The sequence below is a fragment of the Cyrtonyx montezumae genome, unplaced genomic scaffold, assembly GCF_038088225.1.
Source record: "Cyrtonyx montezumae isolate F1298 unplaced genomic scaffold, pur_monq_1.0 scaffold_4, whole genome shotgun sequence".
NCBI classification, from domain to species: domain Eukaryota; kingdom Metazoa; phylum Chordata; class Aves; order Galliformes; family Odontophoridae; genus Cyrtonyx; species Cyrtonyx montezumae.
Window position 1 is genome coordinate 19,868,132 of NW_027072045.1, and position 24,273 is coordinate 19,892,404.

Genomic DNA, 24,273 nt, shown 5'->3' on the forward strand with positions numbered 1-24,273 from the left:
GTGACATGCTCTGTTATATCCGTGAGAGTAAGCGGAGAGCTGCTGCAATGATTAAGGCAGAAGTTGTCAGAGAGCGCTGGGAGATGGCACGGAAAATGCAGAATTGCTACCTGACATGTCTCCAACAGCTTACTGACCATGGGAAACATGAAGGGTAAGCTCAGGCACGATTGGATATCTTTGGTTCCAAAAGAAGTATATAAACTTGGTATGATGCTGTTTGTCCAATAGTGTTGTTCATCCTGTGTTGGAGCAAGCATTGGCCTGTCCCGATCTGATGCGATGGGTGTGGAGTCATGGCTGAGCTTGCTGACAGAGACTTGATGAGCTGTCTCACACCTTGTCTTCTCAGTATTCTTTGACTTTTGCTATCGTAGCTTTGTATGAAATGCGGTGTCTGGAGAGCTTAAATTTTTTTTCATGCTCCATGGTCACCCGCAGAGCTGAGAAGAAAATAACGAATGCTGCCAGAAAGCTTGTTACAATGGCTAAAGGACTTGAAACACCTCTTCAACACACATGGCAGCACAAGTCTACCCACTCAGGTGTGTGGAATTGGGCATGCTTGCTTCTTCACCTTACAGATGGAATGCACGTAGTAACCAAATTCAGGACTTCAGGGATGTAATAGGTGTTTGTGAATGGATTTGTAAACATAGGCTGCTTCTTGTGTGAATGCTGACTGAGCAATATTTTAAAAGAACCAATACCCCCCCCCCTCCCTCGTTTGTTTTTTCTTTCTTTGTTAATTTGTCTTTCATTTGATCTTTTTCTTTCTCTCGTGCTCTAGCTCTGCTCTTAAATTCTGACCTGCCCACTGGAGCTGAATATTCAAGAAGAGATTGCCCGTTTGTGTAACTCTCGTTTGCTGATATACTGTGTGCTGCTGAATGACCTTTAAAATTTTTAGAAAATATAGTTTTTCTCTAATTTTCTTCAAGCTCAGAAGTTGGTTATTATATTAGAAATAATAATTAGAAAGATGTAGCTTTTTTCTAGCTCTAGTTTTTCACTTCTCACTTGACCTAGCATTTGATGGTTGAGCTTTGAAGAAATTTTGAATATAACTGAGTCAAAGAAACTTTATTGTTTATCACATTTTAATATAAATAATGTAGTTTAATCCTCTTCATTCTGGTATCATTTTTTTGCATCTGGCAATCCATCAGACGGAGTTAGTTTGACGGACGACGGACAGACGATGGACGACGGACGACAGACAGACGACGGACAGATGACGGACGGACGACAGACGGACGATGGACGGACAACGGACGGACGACGGACAAACGACAGACGATGGACGGACGATGGACGGACGACGGACGGACAAAGGACGGACGGACGCACGACTGACGATGGACGGATGACGAACGGACGACGGATGATGGACGGATGACGGACGGACGACGGACGGATGATGGACAAACGACGGACGGACGACGGACGGACGATGGACGATGGACGGATGACGAACGGACGACGGACGACGGATGGACGATGGACGACGGACGACGGACGGAAGATGGACGGACGACAAACGGACACACGGACAGATGGACGACGGACGGACAGAGATGATGGACGACGAGATGATGGACAAATGGGGGCTCAACAGCACACCCACAATGGATGGACGACTGGGGGCTGAAAAGCACACCCACGATGGATGGACGACTGGGGGCTCAAGAGCACATCCAGGATGGATGGACGAGTGGGGGCTCAAGAGCACACCCACGATGGATGGACGACTGGGGTCTCAAGAGCACACCAAGGATGGATGGACGACTGGGGGCTGCCGCTCCGCTCCGCCTTTATAGGCACCCGCAGGCGCGGACCTCTGCGACGTGTGGCCGTGTCACTGAGCAGAACGCACCAGGTGGGCTCTCCGCACGCGGGGGAAGCGGGGGGGGAGGTAAGGCAACAGGCGGCCCCAAACCCTCCATTGTTATCTCCCGTCCGGCGGTGCCGCTCCTCCGGGACCGCACTCGGAGCAGCCCCCGTGCCGTTCGGCCGTTGGAAACTGCGGCTGCCGCTGCTCGCCGCGTGGGCACCGGACAGAAACGGACCCTCCCCCTGAGAATAGACCGTACCTACCCACCCCCCTTGGGAGTTTTGTCCCCGTTTTCGATTTTCATGAATCTTTCCCCCCCACCCACCCAAAAATGGACCCTCCTCATTTTCCATTATCCCTTCCCCCATGGATACCCATCTGTTATTCCTGTGGGAAGCGGCCGCAGCCCCTCCGTCACGTGCACAAAGAGCTCCTTCTCAATGGGAAGATCTCAACCCGCTGTGCCGTGGCATTGCACAAACCCTTCCAGGTGCTCCGCTATGGGATTCTTCCTCCTGACACACGGTTGCTGTGAGTGGGGAGGGGGGGGGCGAGGAAAAGAGCAGAGCACAGGATGGGGGCACGTGGCCCGGGGTCTGAGCTCTTGGGAAGAACGCAGGAATGCTTTCAGGGCCTGCAGGGATGCGATGAGGAAGGCCAAAGCCAACCTGGAATTGGGTCTGGCAAAGGAGATAAAGGATGTGAGCTTGAATATAACTGTGAAACTCGATGTAACTGTGAAATATTTACACTGCTCTCCACAGTTCACACCTCAAGGGCTTGAAACAGAACACAGAAGCTCAGGGTTACTGAGTGCTTACTGAGTGATGAGCTACTGGACAGAGATTAGACAGAAACATCCAGGTCCCACAGGAAGCAAACAAAGCTGAACCATGAAGAGGGACACTAACAGATCCTTAAGATTTCCCCTGCCTTCCTTCAACTAGTCAAAAAAATTTTGTAAATAAAGGAAATGGAAAAGAACCCCCCCCACCATCTCGTGCAGGGTACCCCCCTCCCCCCCACCTCGTGTGCCACTGCTCCCGTGTGCGTACAGCTCACGGCACAGCGGCACCGGGTGCAGCACCTACTGCTGGCACTGCGGGACGGCTCTGGGGACACAGCCACGCAGAGGGGACGGGACAATCTGGGGCCACCATGGGACGTGGGCAGCACGGGACACGGACACCACGTGGACACATGGGACGTGGACTCATGGGACACCAAGGGGCACGGACCCATGCAACAAAGGCACCATGGGACATAGACAACCCGTGACATGGAGCCAGGGTGTCCCTGAAGACACGGACACCGTGGGACATGGAAACCACGTGGACACCACATGGACATCACTGGAGACAGACACGATGGCACAGGGACCCACTGCACGTGGATGAAGACCAGGGGACACCACTGGAGCACCGTGGGGCACAGCCCCAAGGGACACGGGTGGACAAGCACGGGACGCGCCCAGGCGGCGCTCGGGGACACCCGGTGACACGGAGCCACGGACACGGACACGGACCCCGCGCGCACGGAGCCCGGCGGGACGCAGACAGAAGCACGGTCGAGGGGTCCCGGTGCTACAGCGGTTTATTGGCGGAGCGGCAGCGCGGGGCCGCGTTCCGGGCGCGGTGCGGCGGCGTCGGTGCGGGCGGTCGCGGCTCAGTAGATGCGGCGGCGGCGGCGCCGTCTCCCGTAGCGGCGCCGTCTCCCGTAGCGGCGGCGGCGGGGGCTGCGGTAACGGGTGTAGCGTCTGCGTCTGCGGCTACGTCTGCGTCTGCGGCTGCGGCTGCGGCTGCGGCTGCGCCGGTAGCGGGCCATGCCGGGCTGCGGCGGGACGGCTCCGCGGCGGTGCCGAGCTGTGTGGGACCGGCAGCGGCACCCGCACCGGGACTGGGGGCTGCCGCTCCACTCCGCTTTTATAGGCGCCCGCGGGCGCGGCCCTCTGTGACGGGCGGCCGTGTCACTGAGCGGAACGCGCCGGGTGAGCTCTCCGAACACGGGGGGAAGGGGGGGCAACGGGCGGCCCCCGACCCTCCGTTGCCGTCCCGCGTCCGGCGGTGCCGCTCCTCCGGGTCCTGCAGAAGAAAGCAGTGACAACCACCTGTAGGGCAAATAACCGCCAAGAATGGCACTCAAAGGAAATAGCACGGAAGACGGTACATATTTAGTAGGCTTATGTAGGTGGTATACAGACAACTAGCAAAAGGGGGGGGCCCGGCCCCTGCTGCAGCGTGAGGTCCCTCCCGTGGGATGCAGTCCTTCCTTAGTTAATCCTACACGGGCTGTCCATGGGCTGCATCCTCCTTCAGGCCACGTCCACTGCTGCACTGTGGGTTCCTCTGTGGGCTGCATTCGCTTTTCTGGAGTGCAACCAGGAATTTGTTTTTTAGTTTCTAACACTTACATGCCTCTACTTGCTTATTCATGCTGCTTTTCTCCTCTGCGGACCGCCATATGATTATGCCAAATTAAAACTTATCTGCATTGTGGAAAGTTTTCCACAATGCAATGTAGGGCAAATAATCGCCAAGAATGGCACTCAAAGAAAATAGCACAGAAGACGTTACTTATTTAGTAGGCTTATGTAGACGGTATACAGACAACTAGCAAAAGGGGGGGCACGGACCCTCTGCTCATGTCAGGAGACGCTTGCCTGGCAGGCTAGCACGGGATTTGCCACGTAGACAAGAGAAATGAAGGATAAAAGAGGGATCGACCACCATGAGGTTGTTGTGGTTTTGTTGGTGTGTCTGTGGTGGTGTTCTTCCATCAGAAACCTCATGAGCTGATCCCTGCTGCTGAACTCCCTCCTAGGCCTGCTGCCTGAGGCATGCTGCTTTCTCCTGGACCTCGCCGCTCCTTCGAGGTGTTCTACCATCTGAACCCTCACGAGCTGATCACTGTTCGCTGCTTCTCCGGTGCTGACTGATACTGTTCCTGGACTTTCCCCTCGCTGCTTCTCCTGTGCTGACCCGGTGCCGCTTCTCCAGGACAGCTGCTTGCTGCTCAGGGCTGCCCGTCGCTGCTGCTGTTCTCCCCGCTTCTGCCGCCCCTGCTCTTCTGCCTCGGACCGTCGAAGCCGCTTGCAACCGGACCGCCCCTGGGATCCTGGCTGCTGACTTTCCCCGCGTTGTACAAATCCTTGCTTCTTTCCTATCTTTCTTATCGCTCGCCTTCCCTTCCCCATCACCCTTAACAGTGTCCGCCTTCCCCATCTCCCTGGTTTATAGTGGTAATAAACTGGTCGGACCAACATTTGAACCGTTGTTTCTTAATCTCACGCTGGGTATATACATAATCAAAGCACCTTCGTCTCCCTCCTTTATATTGGAGCGTGAAACCCTGCCAGCACAGCATGGCGAGGGGGTGAGCACGGCGAGGGGGCTCAGCTCGTGGCGGCTGCGTGAGGAGCGGGGTGGCAGCAATACACCCGACAGTGAGATGCTCGTGCTCTGCCGTCAGCTTGCGTCGCCAGGCGGTCGTGATTGCCGGACGTCGGGCTCTGCTCCGATGATGGCGTCGCGCGTTGCCAGGCAACCGCCGCGAGACGGCCCGCCCCTCCGGAAACGGGCCGCAGCCATTGGTCGGTCGCTTAGCCAATCAGCGCGCCAGACCCGTTCCCGCGGCTGCACGCGCCCGCTGTCAAACCGTCGGACGGGCATGTTTGCAGCGCAGCCGAGCGCGGCTGGGGCGAGGCGCGGAGTCCCGCCCTCTGGCCACCTCGTGCACTGGGACGTGACGCCGCTCCGGCTGCTGATTGGTGCGCGCGGCTGTCGGTTAGAGCAGCGGGCGCTTGATCGGCTGTCACGCGGAAAAAACGGTTGGGCTGTGGCTGCCGTTGCAGTGCCGGGCGCGTAGCGGACGGCCGCCTTTCCACGCGCATCAGGTGCGTAGCGGCGGTTGGGCTCGCGCTTTGTCGCCTTTGCTTTCTGCCGCACTCCGAGGTGGAGCCAGCAGGGAGGACGTAACCCGCGGTGCGTGGAGCTGAGGGAGCCGGGCCGCGGCCTGCAGGCGGTACCGTGCCGTGCCTCGGGTCCGGAGCTGCACAAGGGGTAACGCTGCGGTTCGTGGGTCTCGACGCAAAGCGCTTTCACGGGGAGCCGGGCCCGGTCCTTCACAGAGCGGTAGTGTACTTGTGCTGTTCTATAGGCTTGGGACAGCGCGGCTTGAGGAATGCCCACTGGAGTGGCTGCAGCTCTTCTATCGTCGTTATCGCTACGGTCACTATTCGTGATAATATTCTTTTTAGCCACAGGTGAGCCCGAGGCCTGGGGGGGCTCCGCTGTGCCATGGGGGACTCCCCTCCAGCCTGGCACTGCCCCCCACCCCGGGATTATCTGGCCCTTCCATGCAGGGGATGCCACGTCCTTTATAGGGGGAGCAGTCAGAAATTTTGTAAATAAAGGAAATGGAAAAGAACCCCTCCCACCATCCCGTGCAGGGTTCCCTCCCCCCCCACCTCGTGTGCCAGACTCCATCTGCTGCTTGATAGCAGGATTAGGCCAATGCTTGTAAGCTTAGCCCTTCATAGGAAAAAAACCCAAAACCAAATAACTCATATAGGTCAGAAGGGAGTTAAAGCATTCTATGGGAAGATATCTAATCTGAATAGTTATTCTTCCATAACTGACAAGCGCGGAATATTTAATGCACTGCTCAATGTGAAGATGTTTGAGGCTCCCAATAGGTAACACATATAACAAGAAATGACAGGTATGAAACTTAGAAGCCTTTCTATTGTTTCTTGTCCCCAGGTATTAGCAGATAATGTATGTAAATAGATTTGTCATAAATGGTAAACTATCATAACCAAAATAAGTAGGTACAACAGGAGATATTTCAGGCGCGCCTCCAAAGCTTGTTCTCCTAACGATGTAGGACCTATGCCTGAAGTGTTCATGTCATTGCTTTGGAAGATGTCAGAAAGTAAAAGCACAGGTGGTTTTCTGTCCTGCTTTCTCAGCTTCTCGTCGAACAGAGAAAGTAAATTATTAGCACTGAAACGTTTCCGTGTTATCTTTTTCATTTAAAAAAAAAATCACAATTCTGGCAATGTGATTTTTACAATTTTATGTATCAACAGATATTGGCATCTGGGTCACTTGTTTTGTTTCTTTCTGCTCATTTTTAGGCTGTTAAACCTAGCGATGGCTGAAACTCTTGTGGAAGTTCAATTTTCATATGTTTTGGCTGTAACATGTTACTATTCTATCTTTGATTTGCTATCTCTCACTGGTGATCTTGTAAATCTTTCACAAGAGATTCTACTTTTCTTATGCAAAGAGGGTGACCAAGCTGCCTGCGGAGGGTGAGCACACCCCCGTGTGGTTTTTATTTTTTTTTTAATTTGCTTTAAAAATACAGCCTGGCACTGGTAAAAGTTGCCTTTAAGTTACATGCTTTGGTTCTTGATGTCATTGATGTTTATTTGAAGATACTTCAGAACCGAGATGTTTGTTAAAAAATATAGAAATGTGTTTTTTATTAGATAGTTCAAAGAGTTAATTCTCTGTATTTTTTTTCTCTTTCTTGTTTAACTCAGAGTTAATTCAAATGACTGTAAAGTTCAGCTTTTGACTTGCCTTTCAAATGGTAATGTTTATTTTATGTTTTGTTTGGAAATGTGGCTGGGGTGTGGAAAAAGCAACTGCTCCTTTATTCAGAGAGGCTTTCTTACACTTGTGGTGGAAATGAGTAATCATTTTTTTTGGTTGAGAGAATGAAACATGTTCCACTGTAGAAAAAGCTCACAGCTTCCTTTATGCATCCCCAAAAGGAATGATTGAGAATACCAAGCTAACACCTATGGGGAGCTTTTAGCACGGGGTGAAGACTAGCAAGTTTTATGGAACACAGAGCAGGGACGTCTAGTTTGCCCCTTACTATTCCATAGCCTGTAAGGTTTCACTCCATGTAGCCTTGCTTAGAGACCAGTGACTATCTCTTTAAAGCATATTCTCAAAAAGGCCCTCATCCTTAACTTCAAATTACCAAGAGAAATGGTTTCAGTAGTACCAGATTAATCACCAACGATGTTAAATAGTTATGAGTTATAGTCAGTTGGAATTCATCTGGATTTAATGTCAAGCCCTTTCTTAATGTTTTGCTTTTCTCTGCGGATTTGAAGAGTACTTGAGAATCTGGTACTTGCATGCTGGAATAGAGTTACTACTCAGTCCCTCCTTTTGAGCAAACTGAGCTGTTTCACTTTCTCACTGCAGGATGTTTTGTCCAATCACTGCGTAATTTTTTGAGCCTTTTTCTTTTTTCTTGGTGTTTTTTTTTTGTATGCGTTTCATATGGATGAAAAAGAAATTCAAACTGAAAGCCTAGACGAAATAAGGACGCTTACTAATGGTAGAAATTTATTGTTTCCAGGAGTTGCCAAAATAGCACTTAGATGTAGCCTTTTCACCATGGTGAGGAAAAACTATCATGTTCCATTGTTGCGGTGATGCTCAGAGCATGCACCATTACTTCTTGCAATTTGACAGTGGGATGAAGCCACTCTGCAGAGTATATAGAAGTCTCAAAAAATACACTAGAAGTTTGGCCTTCTCAGGGGGAATTTTCCTTTTACTTCAAGCTGCTGAGCACTCCTGTTTGAAAGATTAGTCTTAAAAATGCTGAGTAACATGGTTAATTTGTAAAGTACAGCGTGACTGCCAGTGGTAGATTAAAGAGAAGAAAACAAGGCAAAAGGGACACGAATAACTCTAAATGGATGGGATGGAGAAAAATATCAAGGAAGAGAATCCAAATAAAGAAGGGGTCGGTATGACAAGGAAGAGAAAGACTCAGATGGGGAAAGAAGAAAATAAAATACAATGAATCAGAAATAGAATGCGTAAGCTTCTGGGGGTTAGGAACATTTTCAAAGGTCTGTGGCCAAATCTTCCAAATAGATTGCTTTGAAAATACACACAGTTGAACTTGAAACTTTATTTTAGAAATAAAATGTTGCTTGACCTCCCTAGAAAAGGACCTTGTTGATATTGCTAACAGTGACCAGCATTTCATCTTCCATGGATTAAAATTCAAGTCCTGGCCTTGAGATCTATTTATTTTAGTGATTTGCATGTTTTGTATTTCTTGGTTGCTTTTGTTGCCAGTATTTACCTCTTGTTTTCTTTGATTTTTTTTTTGTTGTCCTTTTTTTTTCCCCTTTAATTGGAGGCGTATCTTACAGTTAATTAGTTATTAGTACCACTTTCTAGAGTGATCTGTAGTATGGAAAGTAATAGTTTCTGTTTACCATGTGCTACTGTATCAATATCCTTCGGTTCTGACCTACAGTTGAATTTCCTTAAATAAATGGTGCATCTTGTGCCAAACATTTGCACGGGATCTATTTATGTTTTATAAAAGAGATGTCTAGGAATATAAAGGTCACTGAAGAAAATACTTAAATGGAATTAAAAAGTTAGTATGAAAGCAGAGACCAAGCTGATTAAAACAAATAATCCCATAAGGCCGATAACATAAGAATTCAATATCTGTTAAGTGTTGAGAAGTAGTAAGATTCATATAAATTTTTAAGTAGGTATGGGATTAACTTGGGCAGAAAACTTAGGACACGGTTTTGCATATTTTTGGGTGCAGTAATTTCTAGACATTGGAGTCTGTGGCAATTTTGCATGAGTAGAAGTTGCTGGTTTGGTCCCCCATGATTAATTGATAAGGGTATTACTTCTGATATTAGATTCAGTGAAGGATAGCAGTTGATAATGTGGTTTATTACTAAAATAGAAGATGTAAATTCTCTCACATTTCCATGGATAAAAAGATTGCGTACTCCTGAATTTTAACATGGAATACAATGAAGTATATACGATAAGTTTTCCCTGTCTTGCTGTCAACAGTTCATGGGCTGGTTTGGCCTGATTCTGTGATGACTGACCCCTGGGGAAGGGGGAAAGGGAAAAAGGGAGAGGGAGATGGACCTAGACACAGAACAGCAGCAATGATCTGAGGAGGAAAGCTAACTTAATAAAAAAGATATCTGAATGCAAAATAACATAATATAATACAATACAGTTGGAATTGAAGCTAATAGATAAAATGAGCAAGAGAGAGTGTCCGATAAACTGAAGGCCTTATGCTAAATGCTGAAGGCAAGGAGGCTAGTGAGCACCTGCTGCTGGGTCAATACCCAAAGGAGAGAAAAAGTGTTTCGTGACACACAGTCTTTTTCTTTCCTTCTGAATGGAAAAATGTAAAAATAAAAAGCGATGCAAAGTATTCTGTGGAACCTAGTTCTTTGTCTCTTCTGAGACACGTATATCCAGAAATATCGATGATCCATGGAGCTAGAGCGTTAACTCTTTAACTCCCACTGTGCTACATGATGTTATGATGTGGAATACCAATACCAAAAATCATAAAACCGTAACACTTTCTTTGTTATAATAAATTGCACTTCCAAAGGGTGAAAAGTAGCTTTAAAGAACCCTTGCCCCTTAAGGCTGAGAAAGTATTTCACCAAAATCACTTTAAACAGACTTACATTTTGTGTTGTGATTGTATGTTTCTTCTTCAAGTGATTATAGCAGACCTGTATGCTCTTGTTAAAACCAGCTGAGCACAAAGTAGCTGACTGGTTCTCAATGAGTGAAATAATTTGCATACCTATACATGATATTGGTTGTTGGTTACAATAAGGGTAGAAATAACCACATTTGGACTCTTTATTTGGGGTGTACTGTTTGTTATGTTGAAGTAGGCTTCACCCACTTGTCTTTTTATAAGCTTGTTGAGCTGCTTGGAAAGTTAAGCCTCTCAGAATGTGGAATGCTTTGGGTTAGGGTTTGAGTTTGTAGAACTGAGCTCTTACATGCAGGCTTGAAATAAGGAACGATCAGCACACTTGGTGGAAGACCTGTTCTGTTAAAATCTCATGATGCATTTTAGAAACTAAATCAGAATAAGAGAGTTGAAAATATTTTCTGAACGACATCTTTAATGAAGGTGAAAAAAAGAATCAGGATTTTTAGTCACTTGGAAGTAACAGATTGTTTATTTTGTAGCCTAAAATAAGATTTTAATAACATATTGGTAATAGGAAAAAAATTGCTATGCTGATTGTGGAGCTCTCAGAACATCTGTGCTCTGGGATCATTGCTGCCAGCTGCAGTTCTTGTTCCCTTGAAGTGTATGTGTTCTGATGATTTAAAATAACAACAAAATACTAAAACCAATATGCAAGGGGTTGCTCTACAAATAGACCACTTCATGTTTTTTTTAAACAGCTATTAATGTAAACTAACGCTGCATTTTAAGCCTTCAGATAATTTTTTATCTTGAAGTATATGACAGGCAGTGTCAAAAGTTCATTGAAGGTTAGGGAATTTGGGAGTGATATTCACACACTGCATAGTTACGGTGTAAGGGTTTATGTCTGGAGCTTCCTAGATATGTAATTTCTTTCTTAAGCATTAATGAGTCATTGAGAGAAATTATGATGAAACCTTCCTTCCATTAATCACTTATTCTCATGTAAATTTGTTTAGCTGATTGTAGTGAGTGTTTATTCCTCAATGACATTTGTGGATGTTCAGTGCTAAAAGATTTTTTACTTAATCAGATGTATAAGAAAATTAATTGACAGTATGTATGTAAACATACTAAAGCTGAGTGACCTTTATTCTAGCATTAAATGTTGTGAAACTTTCAGTGTTGACACACTGCATGAATAATTCCATCCAAATTACTTAGGTACTCATCGGTAAAGGAAAGAAGAGTTGTTTTCCTGAGTGATATATAAATGATAGATAAATGTGATATATAAATGCAGGGGAGTCGTTTTTAGTAGTGTTAGCTTTCCTACGCTCTCAAAAAATGTTGACACTCTCCTTACATTGCCAAAAGATGGCAGCATCGCTCTTCACAAGAGTTCTGCAAAGAACTGAACGATTAATGTAAATTACTTGTGAAGAAAGTAATTTTACAGAAAATGTTGTTCTGCCACATTTTTTTCCAAGTTCTTTACCTATTTTTGCTTTAAAATAGAAGGAAGAGTCTTGGAACAGAACAGAAGTTAAGGCTGTATTTTTTGACTTAATATTTACTACAACTAGATAAGGTTTGAAAGAAAAATGTTTAGTGTATGCATGTATTTTTCAACCCCAGTACATTAATTTGAGCTAAAAAGCTTTTTTTTTTTTTAAATCAGAGAACCTACATTTGTTCATAGAGCATCAAGAGCAAATGCTGAGAATAGGACTTCGCTTGTGAATAGAAAAGAATCTGAGTAAAAAAAAACCTGAAAATAAAGCTGAACGAATATTCTGTAGAGACTTAAAATTGTTGTGTGAACAGAACTGTACTTTAAAAGACAAATTTTTATAAAGCCTACCCTAAGGAACTCATTTTCTTACTCTGTTATTAGTCTCCTGAGTTTAGCCCCAAAAGTCAGGATCTGAAAGTGTGGGATCCTATTTGAACTTGTTGAAGAATAGATTAGTTTGAAATTGTAGCATTCAGCCATACAAGAGTAAACTACTGAATGTATACTTGCTCAACACTGATTGATTTTAGCAAGGGTTGGAAGGGACGTGGGGAGGAGCAGGGCAGTGGAGGACAGGAACAAAAATACAAAGCCTTTTATAGTATCTTTTCTGGGCTTAAGATTTTCAGTCAACTCTCTCCATGAGAAGAGAGTTCCGTGAGAGAATTCTTGGAAAGAATGAAACTCGTGAATGGCATTTGAGGTTAGCAGTCCCCTCATTTCCAGAAACACCTTCAACCCAACCTAAATCTCCTTACTGGATCTTGGGTAATCTTTCATTTAATGAATAAATATCTTGAACAAAGCAGTTGAGAAATAGTAATATTCTATGTTAATTCTATACTATGTTCTGTTCTCTTTTGTGTTGGAATGCATTTTCTGGGGAGTGATAACATACATTTTCTTTCTTTGTATAAAAGTGAAGTTTGTTTCTAAGTGCCTAATAAGGACTTAGGCTTTTAAGTTGCTTAGGTACTTCTGAAAATCTTGACCTTAAGAGTCTCAGATGTCCGATTTTGAAACATTTTACTCTAACAATCAACACCGAATACGCATTTTGATAACAAATGATAACATTTGCTATCAAAAATACCAGTCAGTTTGTTTTATCAGCTGTTACCAAATCTAATCTAGAATGTAGCTATTAGAAAGTTAAGATAATCTTAAAACCTACTAGAGGTGACCAAGCATGATGGTCCTTGAGTGACTACAAACTGGCAGTTCTGCTGCTGTTTGGATTTCTGTGATGATGGTTCTACTACCTTGATCTTCTGTTGTGTAACTAGTGATAGGGCGAGAGGGAATGGCTTTAAGTTGTGCCAGGGGAGATTCAGACTGGACATTAGGAAATAATACTTCCACAAAAGAGTGGTCAGGCACTGGAACGTGCAGCCTAGGGTAGTGGTGGAGTCACCAACCCCGGAGGTAATTAAGGGACATTCAGAATTCGTGTTGAGGAACATGATTTAGTGAGAACTATTGGTGATAGGTGGATGGTTGGACTGGATAATGTTCTAGGACTTCTCCAACCTTGGTGATTCTATTATCATCTTACTAATCTGATCCTGAAAAATGCTTGGGCTAGTCCAGGGCAAAATCACATCTAAAACTTATTGAAGGTGACAAGATCCTGAACGATACCTGGGTGTGTTTCTTTAATCGATCTTCCTGTGTGCTATTTCAGGTTAATCCCTTGTCATGGTTTTAGGATGCTTTGTTATTGATATTTCACTTAACATCATATAGTGCACTGGGAATTAAAAAGTTAGTGTTGGCCAATGATGTCAAAGCTAAATGTTGGCAGTATGGGAGCAGAAGCTAAACCTCCTGCCAGCGTTCCATTATATGCTATTGCTATGTGATAGATGGCAACAGGGGACCATTGACAAAAAGGTGCCTGACATCCAGGCAGTACGTAAGAAGCAAAGGTGTGTCACTGAGTTCCTGTGTGGAAGAAAAAAAAAAAGGCATCTGCTGCCCTTCATCAGTGCTTGCTGAACACTTAAGGACGTGAACACAGAGGGGTGGTGTGTAGTGCATTTCAGCAGTACTGACGTGACTGTGGGTCATGTGTGCTGATGCAGTTTTTGATGAATGGAGTGTGTGGACTCAGGCTTATTGCTGGTAAAAGTGCATGGCTCATGGTGATGACTCTGAAAAACAGCATATTGTAGCTGGGCATTTGCTCTATCAAATGCAGTTACTATGCTCATTTTATCTCTAGCACTTTCCGTGAAAATAAATAGGAGGCATTACTTTCAGAGCAAGCTACATATATGTGGTCCTAGGCAAATTATTTTCACTCAGTGAGTCCCAAGCACACCCCAAGGTGTGATGCTCGTGCTGTACGTCATGTGCAGCACCGGCTGGAGCTCTGCAGCGCGTCAGTGAGGTGAGGAAACGCTGCCCTTAGCAGTTTTTGCTGGGACGGTGTCACGCTCCAATATAAAGGAGGGCGACGAAGGTTCATTTGATTATGTATATACCCAGCGTGAGATTAAGAAACAACGGTTCAAATGTTGGTCCGACCAGTTTATTACCACTATAAACCAGGGAGATGGGGAAGGCGGACACTGTTAGGGTGATGGGGAAGGGAAGGCGAGCGACAGGAAAGATAGGAAGGAAGCAAGGATTTGTACAACGCGGGGAAAGTCACCAGCCAGGATCCCAGGGGCGGTCCGGTTGCAAGCGGCTCCGACGGTCCGAGGCAGAAGAGCAGGGGCGGCAGAAGCGGGGAGAACAGCAGCAGCGACGGGCAGCCCTGAGCAGCAAGCAGTCGTCCGTAGAAGCAGCACCGGGTCAGCACAGGAGGAGGGGTGCGGGGTCAGCACGGGAGAAGCGGCGAGGGGTCAACCCCCGGAGGGGCAGCAGCGAACAGTGATCAGCTCGTGAGGTCTCTCCAAAGAGAAGGCCTCTCCGGGAAGCAGCAGGCAGTGATCAGCTCGGGAGGTCTCTCCTAAGAGAAAGCTTCTCCAAGAGAAAGCCACTCCAGAGAAAACCCTCCAACTTCGTGGCTGCAGGACCCGTCTATTTATCTCCCAGATTTCTCCAGTCTACATGACGAACCCCTCGAACCTCTCCTGCTTGGGCATCAGGCGGGTATCACCTAAGATGGTTATCTCCCCCTGGAGATGAGTTCCATAAACGAGTGTTCTCCGGTCATTGAGCTGCAGCGTCAGGGGAGTATCACCTGAGATGGTTATCTTCCCCTGGAGGAGAGTTCCACAAAAGTGTTCAATGGCCACTGAGCTGCAGCTTAGGCAGCCCCAGGACATGCCCATCAGCTTGTCCCTGAGACAAAGGATTTCACAACCCTTTCCCAGGACTAACTTGGACATGTTCGGACATGTTCATCAGCAACCTTTGAGGCAATGGTAAAAGATATTAGTCTCTTACAGACGGCCAGGGCAGGGAGGGTGGGGCCGGGCTCAGGGGCGATGCGGGGGCTTCCTCGGCTGGGCAGGTGGTCTCCTGCGCCGAGTTCCTTCGGCGCGCTGGGTTTCCCGTTTCCTTCGGGTGGAGGTTCTTGCTGCTCCTTGGGTCCAACGGTGTCCCGGTTCACGTTTCAGGAGCTCCTGCGGAAGAAAGAAGGAAGCAGTGGCGCGGGGAGCTGGGAGGCAGGAGGGAGCAAGTAGCGTCGTCTCTTGTTTCCTGTTCTCGTGCGGTTATCTTTGGACTCTTGCATTCTGGGTTCTAATCTGTGTATAAGTTTTGATTTGTTTCCTGTGCTTTTGTCGACCTCTGCTATTAAATGTTCTTTGCTGCTTGTTCTTCTAATGAGTATCTCTTATTACGTTTTGGTGTCATAATATTTATTGGGTTTTATGAAGCTATTTCTTTCTTAGTGCTTGATTTTTTCATCATGGCTTTAGTTGCTTTCTTTCCTTCTCTTTTGAATCCTTCAATTTTATCTTAGCGCTTCTGTTTGCCTTTTTTTGGTGTTCTGTCTGATGTGGCTGCGCTTTTCTCTTATTTTTGCCCACATCTTTTGTCAAGCTGCTCTCATGTAGGTTTTCAGCAAAATAAATGTTCTCAGTGTACAGAAATCTCATGCCGAGTTGTGCTCTCATTGCATTTTTTTGTTAGTGTTTTCAGCTGTGTTCTTTTTATATTTTTTTTGGAAGGGGGGGGGGGGGGGTGAATGGAGTGTGCTCATGCTTCCCAAGGGGCAGGAGGAGTGACTGAGGAAATGGGTATGCAGGTGGAACTCATGGACCGTGATTAAAATCTGTTTACTTATGTAGAGAATGAAAGTGTAAAATAGCTTTGTGGCCATGATGCATACACACCTTGTTTTTAACAACTGATGCTCAGCCCCCACTGACAGATGCCCTGCCAGTCTTCAGGCATCAGTTGCCCTCTTTTTGTCCTTTTTCAAACTTCCTTATCCATCGTGGTGTATGTATGGAATATCAGCCTGACCAGGTTTAGATCCCCTCTCCTGTTTCTGTTCCGACTTTTTTGCTCAGCATGTTTTTCATGTTTATCTCTGGGACTATGTCCCCTTTCTAGAGTATGCAGAAGGTTGATCAGACAGGGCCAGCCCCACTGATAGTTCACCAAGCGTTGGCTAACCGTGTGGCTTTTGCTAAATGTGTGCCCCTTGTTTTGAACGGCCTTTACCCATTGCTCTCAAGGCAGTCTTTAAGAGGCCAATGTATCGCTTGAGTTTTCCCGGCACAGTGTATGTTGGGTAATGTGATATGCCCACCCACTGCTGTACTCTTTGGCCCAGATGGTTATGAGATTGTTTCAGAAATGAGTCTTCTTGTTTGATTTGGTTCTTCCTGGGATGACATGTCACCACAGGGCTTGCTTTTCAGGGCCCGGGATAGTTCTTTGGGCAGTAGTGTGGTGCATGCAATCTGTTTCCAGCCATCTAGTGCTTGCTTCCCCTGCTGTAAGCGTGTGGTGCTTGGCTGGCCATCGGCTGTTTTCTTTTTGCACTTATGATAGCTCACTTAATGTTTGGAGTCAGTTTCTTTCTTTTTCCTGTTTTAGTCATGGCTTCACTCCACCTCCATTTTAACTTATGTATTTCTCTCCTTGTTAAACTTTCTGGCTTATGTACGCTTTTTTCTTGCTTTTAGGGGATAACAGTTACAAGCACTGGTTGCTTCTCTGGTTGAACTGTGGGGCTTCTTACAGGGATTGGAGTGATCACAAGGCTAGTTGTGAGGGTCATGGTGTTTCTAGGGCCTGTTAGAAGGATTACAGTATCCACAGATCCCTCACAAGGATAGGAGGAACTGCAGGGCCTGTTGGAGGGATTGGAGCAGGTGCAGAATCTGTTGCAAGGGTTTGAGCAGCAGCAGAGCCCATCACAGGAGCTGACATGATTGCTGGGCTGCAGAGGCTGCAACCTGGCTGTTTGTCCTTGCTGGATCATCCTGTGTTGTTTTCAATTTCTGGTACTGTGACTAAGTTCACTTGTAGCTATTATTAGGTAACATAAGTGAATTAGAAGCTGTAGAAGTCTAGGCATCAGTACTACGCGCCTGTCTGTTTTCTAATGTACTCAATCTTTTTTAAAAAGAAGAAAAAGATTGTTAGGCTTACAAATACATAACAAAGGAAAATAAGATTCAAAACTAGGTCTCTTTTGAGAATACTGACTCATACTTTCTATTACTTCTCATTTATGTTATATATTTATGGAGCAGATGTTTTCTAAATTAAGCTGATTAAGTGTTCTTTCAATGTTGTACTTGGCATGTATCCTCTCAAACAATTCACAGTAACTGCTTGTCAAAAGTCAAAGACCTTTCTCTTATATTCTCCTGCCCATATATACAAAGAGGAGGGGAGAGAAGAAACATCTTCAGTTCCTTGTGTGTCCATAGTAGGCTGTGCTGGGAGTTGGGAAGACCAAATCCTTCCTGGTGTCCTTCCATGTATGTTTATGAAGCCACAGTGGGTCATTAAATCTAATGAATTTAATTCTAGGTAGAGATTATTTTGTTCATTCAATCTGATGCCATGACTTTCAGAAATCAGGGATCTTGTCCAGAGTTCTCTAAGTAGGGATTTTCTAGTAAATCTTGCTAACTGCAAATTCATGTCTTCATTGGCATTGAGGTGTTTCTTCAGCACACAGCAATGTGGGTTTTCTTTTTGTTTTCTGTTAGTTTTTAAATACTGGATCTACTGTTTCTTCATCATGTGAACAAGAGAAATGTTTTTTTTACTCTGTTTATGTGGAATTTATTATCAGGAAGTGACCAACACCACATGCTTTTAAAAGATGAAAAATTCCTTGTGGTTATAAAATGACCACTTATATATAAGTTGCTGATGTGATTCTGGATTCATTCACTGCTTATTTATGTTTGCTTTAGTATTTTTGATCCTTCTAAGCTCTTGGCCTTTGTTATACCTTGTGAAAAAGATTTCCAAAAGATATTTAGGTCCATGTTGATAAGCAAAGCACTTTGTTGTAGTAGTATTCTCTGTTTCATTGGATGTGCCCTTCTAGAGTTCTGAGGTTTTGCATTGTAATGCTGAAACTAAACACGAAATTTAGAGAAGTTTGCAAATTGGTGAACAGTTGTCTTCTGTAAGACCACTTAGATCTATCTCTTAAAACGCAGTTGTTCTGCTCGAGTTTTTGAGTTATTCTCGATGTTTTGTATCACTTTGGAGTCTTTTCTACTTTTGTTATGTCCAAACCTGGGTATCTTATCTGTTCTGCATACTTTTAAGCAGAAAAGACCACGACAGTTCTTGAAACAGTGCATTATGACAAGTTTTTCCTGCTTCATTCAGTGCTTTTAAATAGAGAAAAAAACACGACAACTGAGTAGTACAAGTCACAGTTCATTTCTCTGTAGTGAGTACTGAATCTCAGTTGAGGTATTTAAATGGAGTAAAAAAAAAATTGGAATTATTTATTCATTACTTCACATAAGCTAATTTTTATTAACATATTTTAAATGTGTCCTTTTTCTTAGCATATCTAAACACTATTCCATAAATAGTAAGAATTTTCTTCTCTGTCAACTTGTCATAGCAATAGTAAAGGCAGTATATTTTGCAGCGTGATTATTAATTGCATATATCTCTTTGTGAAGATAGTAACGTGTTGTCAAGTAACCCCAGACAAATTTGAGGGAACGTATACCTGTGATATCATTTTTACAGTACCAGATGTTGTATGTTAAACACATGATCAATTTGGGAAAATAGTTATTTGTAGTAATTATCATTATTTAATCCAAAGAGGCTTTGCTCTTTTCTGGTTTCCACATGTGTAATCCTAGCAGGTGAGATATCAACTCTTAGATGGAAATACACATTTTTGGAAAACTGCAGTCAGATTCAAATCAGAGATGGTTATTTGTTTACATGGTGAGGCTCTGTGTTTGCCAGCCTTCTGTGCTGTGTTCAACGTACATGTCTCTAAGTTAGAATCACTTAAAATCTTAGATCATTTTTATTGCCTATCAAAACTGTGATCATCTTTAATGTTACTGAAAAATGCATGGCATGTTAAACTGCACATAATGCTAACCAATCTACGGTGGAGTATTAATCTGCTAAGAAACTGCCTAGAGTATCTAGTGTGTCAAGTCTACTACTTTTCATTCTTTTACAGTTTTCTTTCTTCTTGGATGAGGAAGAGGTTTTCTTATAGCCTTGAAATTCAGTCCATTAGTTCAGATCACGCTTCAGAGTACCCCCAGATTTCTGCTCATCTGCTTCTTCTGAACAGAAAGTGGATCTAGAATTTGAGAAGTTCTCTCACACTAACGATATTGATTAGAGCAAAGTAAACAAACTGCACACTGTCACATCATGTATCAGTTAAAGCCAAAGGTGTTTTTCAGTTTTGAAATTACAAGTGTAAATTCTGATCATTTAAAGAAATATAGTAGGATTAACAATGAAAGCAGGTTGTGACACAAATGGATTTTTACATTATTCATGCTTTAATAATCTGGGATATTGGTCTTAATAGAAAAGATGCATATGCAGCCTGCAGGTTTTTTTTTTCTCTTTTAATTTTCTTCCCTTTCTAATATCCCCCTTTACTTTAAAAAGAAAAAAAAAAAACAAAACCACCAGAATCTATAAATACAAACATCTGTGGTGAGATGGAGCATGAGAAGTTTCAGCCTTAACTGTTGTTATGTTCTGACAAAGCTGCAACAAGAATGGAAGCACAGTCTCGGCCCTAATGTGAATGTTGCCACTTCTGTGACATGATGATCAGCGGTTTTTAACTTACTGCTGTACAGTAGAGCAGTTTCAAAAATACAGTGCTGTAGGCTAGATATTTCCAAATGAAGCAGAGGGTTGCAAGGTTTTTCCCCATCGGGCTTGCAGAGGACCACTTACATTGATGTTAATTCAGTGGCTACAGCAGTCCAGAGAAAAAATCAGCTTTTGCATCCTGGTATGTGGATGTGTAGTTTGTGTGTGTGTGCTTATTTTATGTGTACATACACATTTGGCCAGATGAAATCATTAGCTTCTCTTATTTGATGGCAGTATACCATATTGCCCCTGAGACAAGTCCTGTCTGTGCAGCTCTAAATTTTAAACTAGTTAATTTAATGCATGCTTAGGGATTTAGCCCTTGCCCTCTGATCTCTACTGTAGTGTGTGTCTGTGTGCAGAGGAGAATTAGGTTAGAAAGAGTAGAGCAAGAGCGTGCCAGAAAGCTCTCCTGAATGGAGGAGCTGAAGGCTGTAGTCGGCTGCTAGGGTACCAAGTGTGCATGTGCTTTATTCCTGCAAAATGGTATTACATGCTTACTTTCAGGGAGAGTATCTGCAGCAGAGAAGGAAGTGTAATTTACATAGGCTAAATAGATACTTGGCAATCTTGTTGTTTCACTTTGGCACCATTTATTTTTCAAAGATGGAATAATAAGCTCTAAATAATAAACTCTAATAATAATAAGAGATTTATTTGGTCAACAAGTGCTATGTTTTTTAGTGAAAGCACTGAAGTACAGGTGATAAGCAATGACCCTTGTCAATGTTTAGGACAATATAAGTGCTTGCCTTCTTTTTATGTTTGTTTTTTTTTAATTTCTCTAAAGGGATGTTTCAAAATATACACAAAGTGTTTATGTAATTGTTCCCTTGAACTTTTTTTTGCAGAAAGTCTTCCAAATATAGGAGCTTTACTGATCTGCATCTACAGAATCACTCCTCTATTTCAGCTTTTAGCCTTTCTTTCCTCAAGACTGAAAATAAGTTCTAGCTGTGATTATTCTGTGTTGCTGGAACTGACATCAAGCTCAACAACTCACATTATGTATCCTCATGAAACAAGCCTCAGATAAAACTGACTATAAGGCCAGCAGAGCCATGATTTGGCACTGAAACCAAGAGTATAAACAAAAAGCTTTGTAGTCATTGGCAATACCTTGAGCTGTTCAGTGTCTTGCCTGTATGCCAGAATGATTGAAAAATCATACTGAGGAGCTGTGAGGAGAGAAAATAAATGAGTGATGGAAGGTTATTTTTCTTATTGTGTAAATTTTGTGGGAGAGAGGGAATGAGAGGAAGGAAAGAGTAGAAAGCCCTTAACTCCTTAAGGTACTGGCAAACAGCAACTCTGCTCATCTTCTCTGGACCCTCCACTTTGTTGTAAACAGCAGCCCTACCTACCATTGCGTTCTCCTTCTTTTCACGGGACCAAGCCTGCACTGAGTTGCAAAAGGCAGTTCTACTTGCCTTCACTTATCTTAAACGGACCACGCATTACTATGGTCCCTGTGTTCCTTTCCTAAAGTTACCCTTTCACTAGCTTTAACGAGACTCCTTGATTCAAGTGTTTTGTGCCAGGTGGGTCCCACAGGTGCTCACACAAGCAAGGAAGGAACACTGTATGTAAACTTGAAGAAAACCTATTGAACCTATTGTCTGTCACTGGTGTTTTCCAGAATGCATTGCTTTAATGGAAAACTGCCCAAATAAAAAGTGACTGAAGGAATTCTAATGCTTTAGTAAGAAAGGTTATCTAATTGGTTCTGTAGTCAAGTGTTTTGCAGACTGAAGTATGTAAGTATTCTGAAGTCCACACAGATTTCTGGACCTTTTCTTCTTCTGAGCACAGGAGTCTTCTACTTTGTGTTCCTCTTCCTTCCTTCCTTCCCCCCCCCCCCCCTTCCTTCCTTCCTTCCTTCTTTCCTCCCCCCCCCCCTTCCTTCCTTCCTTCCTTCTTTCCTCCCCCCCCTCCTTTTGCAGGAGCCTCTGTGTGATTTCCCCTCCTGAAACCTGTTTTGATTTGGGAAACTTGTTTTCCAGTGAAACATGAAGTCAGAAGGTAGTATATTTTGTCAGCTTCTAAAGGAGGCAAGTCTATCCTTATAGCTATTTCTGGTCAAATTATCTGAAGCAAAGTCGACCTTCATAACTATTTTCCTACTGGTATGGGAGCAGGTTCTATAGACAGCCAATTTTGAGTCTCTGCACATTTCCTGTGTTGTTTCATGGCTAGAGTTTATATGAAAGAAATCATACAGCAGTTGGGTAAAAATGTAAAATGCTTCAGGTAGTGTCCACTCTGAAGTGTTTTTAAGAGACTTAATTTCAAGGAGGAAGCTACCTCATGCTTTTTACATTCAAGAGTGTTGAAGGATTCTCAAATTAGTATCCCATAAAACAAAACAGTCTGGAGCAGTTTTTGTTTTAGAAAATCCTTTTGTATGTGTTATTTGAGGACTTTGGCAATTAAGAGTGCATTTAAATGTATTCAGCTTTTAGGACAGGCAGAGAATAACTGTTCTTATGCAGAGAGCATGAAAATATACTGAAAATGTAGATGGCACTATATGTTCAGGAACAAAACTGATTATATATATTTTTATCTAGGATGACAGCAGGAAACAACTCCAGGTTTTTTCTTTTCAGAGTTGAAAATAGAAATGAGGCTCAGGATGAATGCAGCAGCAGCAAGAGCAATGGTTAGGGAAATCAGCACCTCCATCAGTTTGTTTACAGCAGTTTTCAAAACGCATCGTTCCTCAGAAGGAAGAGGAATGTGCTCCAGCCAAAGTTCCCTAAGAGCCTCACTCAGAGGTTATCATTCCTGTGGAAAAGTTTCCAGAAATGTCTTGCTTCCCATCTGAAAATGGCAGCTAGGTAAGTTTCCATACAGTGGTTTCCTTGTCAGAAAAATATTCCGTGTGCTGCTGTAGCTAGCTCAGTTTTCTGTTTATGAATGTAGCGTCAAAGATGTGGAACTCGGCCACAGAACCTGGATAAATAGAGGGATTCATAGCAGTGAGCCGTAACCTAAACTTCAGTTAGTTCCGTGGAACATTGCAATGAATTTCAGCGCAAGCACAGCCAGGTCCGGGATAAATACTGAACTGGTTGCAGCAGCACAAGTTTCCTTCTATATCCATCCTAGTCTAGGCATGATGCTCAAAGGGCTTTTTAACGAGAGAAAATAGAAGCACTGAAGTTGTAGGAATATGTTATTTCAAATTCCTCTTGAAGAAATGACCCATTTTTAGATGCCTCTGTGTCCTCATCTGGTGGGAGGAGCTATTTCTTATAAGCTTATCAGTCAGAATGACTGTGGTTAACAAAACATGTTAAAACTGTATCCCCTTTTGGGAACAGAATAGTTAATTTGATGATCCCTGGCTTTTCTTGAATGTGAGCTATTCTGTGCTCTTAATGTTTTCACCTGTCTGCACAGCAAATGTGAGGCCACGCTATGTTAAAACCTGTGCTGATGTTTAGCTTCGGCTTATAATCACAACTGTCTTTACCAAATGTTCCTTTCTAGTTCTATTGCAGTGGTTGTAGGTCAGCAATTGGCCTACCAGCCTCAAAAGGTTCTGAAGCCCTCTACATAAAAATCCCAGATGCAAAGAGGAGTTTCTGCCCTGCCAAAGTTGTATAATCCTGTGATTCAGCAAACAATGTCATTTTGATGAATATCTTGGTAAAAAATAAAAAAAAAAAAGCAAAACACTAGGCCTTCTAAGTTTTTCATTTTTGTTTTGTCCCTCTAAATGCTTCCATGTGAGTGATTCACTCATCTTTAAAGAATGCATGTAGGAAAAAATAGTTGTATTAAAAGGTTTATATGGCATTCCTTGTACTACAGGAAGTCATTGTGGAAAATCTTCAATCTGAAAATCTCTCATAGAATTTTACTGAAGGAAATGTCTGTTGTATACAGAAAGATGTTTTCTCTCCCACCTTTCCTGGGAATGTGTTTTGGGAGCAGCTGTGTAACACAGCGCTTTGGTTAGAATTATTTTGCAGATGCTCTCTGGCATAAGTGAAAGCACAGAGGTCATTATGCTACAAAGCAGCAGTGTGTAGTGTATTCCAAACCAACACAAGGGTTGGTAAAATAGGAAGGAATCTTGGAAGGTTTAAACTGGTCTGTAAACTGTGCTGTTTCCATTTTTTGAGTCAGCTTATGGGCAGTGAATATATTGGGATAGCCAGTC